Source organism: Octopus bimaculoides, chromosome 2 (assembly GCF_001194135.2).
Source record: "Octopus bimaculoides isolate UCB-OBI-ISO-001 chromosome 2, ASM119413v2, whole genome shotgun sequence".
NCBI classification, from domain to species: Eukaryota; Metazoa; Mollusca; class Cephalopoda; order Octopoda; family Octopodidae; genus Octopus; species Octopus bimaculoides.
Window position 1 is genome coordinate 62,354,416 of NC_068982.1, and position 2,308 is coordinate 62,356,723.

The window sequence follows — 2,308 nt, forward strand, 5'->3', positions numbered from 1 at the left end:
TATTATTATTATTATTATTATTATTATTATTATTATTATTATTATTGTTATTATTATTTTACTTTTGATTTGCATTGCCGAGACACACTCAGCGTCCTGGGGCGAGTGAAAGATAAGCTTGGGAAGGGGAAGTAGCAAACATCTTCATGTAATACAACACAGACATTTAAATGGAAGGGTTTTTCTAAGGATATCGGCAGAACTTGTTAGTACAATCTTTTGGATTTCCCTGAGACATGGTTCTCCTGGGATATTATCTAGATGTTTCTGACATCCCTTTTTTTAATCATACCTAGGGTACATACAATAACATAGGAAAACTTCTCGTTTTAAGATGTCACATCTTTTGTATTTCAATTTCTAGATTCTTATATTTACTCAGCTTGTCAAATTCCTTCACAAATATATTTTCATCAGTAGGAACACTTACATCTATTCGTCTACAAGTATTTTCTTCCCAGTCTTTAATAATTATGTCTGGTCGATTATCCTGGATCTTTCTGTCAGTGTTGACTGGATAATCCCAGCGGATAGTGACATTTTTATCTTCAACGAGTGGCTCAGGATAATGTTCATGTCAGTAAGCAGGAGTACATATTTTCCAATGTAAATACTTGTCCTACCCTATCGTAGCGATTTTTCTATTCGTTTGGTGTCAGCACAGGACATGCCGAGACGAGATGGTCTATTGTTTCGTCAAATATGTCACAGAATCTGCATTTAGGGTCAGAACCGTTTTAAAGAACGTTAGCCTAGTAGTTTTTCGTGTGTAAACTTTGATCTTGTGTCACCAATATGAAACCGTCACTCTCTGCTTTCAGTCATGAACTTCTCAATCACTGATGGGTTGCTGCTTGGTCTGCATCAGCATTTCGACTTCGAAGTATATACTGTCCATGCAGAGGCTTCTGGCTCCACCGCTTTTCAATTTGTTTTTTCCCGTTCTTTTTTGCAGTTCGCTTGATCCATTTTCTTGTTTTGTGGCAATGGTTTCAGGTTCTTCAACTATTTGAGGGTTTAATGCCAAGTTCCCTTGTGAATTTGTAAGCTTTCTTGATAATAGAATGTGATTTTTTGTTTCTTTCGTGTTTTCACACAAATCGCAGCGCCCAGTTCTCTGTACTAGATAAGTATTTGTTCATTGCTGTTGTGGAGGTCTTACAGCACAGCCCTACCTGCATCATTCCTCTTCCTCCGTTACTTCTAGGTAGGTACAGACGATCACCATCTGCTTTTGGGTGGTACCAGTTCTTAGAAGTTAGTACTTTTCTTGTCTTTCTGTCCAGGCGTTGGAGCTCTATAAGATTCCAGTTAATGGCGGCGAGCTGGCAGAAACGTTAGCACGCCGGGCAAAATGCTTAGCGGTATTTCGTCTGCCGCTACGTTCTGAGTTCAAATTCCACCGAGGTCGACTTTGCCTTTCATCCTTTCGTGGTCTATAAATTGAGTACCAGTTACGAACTGGGGTCGATGTAATCGACTTAATCCCTTAGTCTGTCCTTGTTCCTTGTTTGTCCCCCCTATGTTCAGCTCCTTGTGGGCAATAAAGAAATAAGATTCCAGTTAATGACGTTAAAACTATACTGTACTAGTGGAAGTGTCATGGAATTAATGGCTTCGATGCGATTTTTAGAGTTCGGTTCAGTTTTTAGTATGAATATTATTCTCCGGTAATACTCCTTTCTTATTTTTTCCTTCATAGTAGCATGTTGTATACTATCTCCTTCGTTTATCCCCAAGAATTTGTAATTTTCTTGTGGGTCAGGCTCCTTTATGGTTGTGTCGGTAATGAGAGCTGTTTGCCTGAGCTTGTCTCTTTCAATTATTATTATTCAGTAGTTTTATTTTTATAGCGTGCTTTCACTTCACTACCGAGCGCAGCTCTGTGTGCCTTGGGTATATGCTGTGGTTTGCTGTGATGCTCTTATGGTTACTGTATTGAAAGTGTTTTACGTAGGATGTGTGCAGTGCCCAGTAGTGCAATTTTCTGTATGTTATATATATTTGTAAGTCCTGGTGTTTTTGTCATGTATTTGTCTGAATATTTTTTTATTATACCTAAGGCACCTACTATGATAGGAATTGTTTCTGTTTTTAGATTCCACATTCGAGTTACCTCTATTTCCAGGTCTTTGTATTTTGAAAGTTTCTCCATTTCTTTTAGGAAAACGTTGTCATCTGCTGGTATTGATACATCAATTAGAAAACATTTTTTTCCTTCATGGTCTTTGACAATTATTACTATTGTTATTATTATTATTATTATTATTATTATTATTTTATGTTTGACTTTTGTTTTGCATTTGTA

The 2,308-nt window shown here is 37.2% G+C and overlaps 1 long non-coding RNA gene across 1 annotated transcript in view; it reads left to right on the forward strand.

The window, feature by feature from the left end:
* Nucleotides 1-2,308, forward strand: part of LOC128251062 (uncharacterized) — a 32,230-nt gene that overhangs the window by 28,822 nt on the left and 1,100 nt on the right. The window lies entirely within an intron of this gene.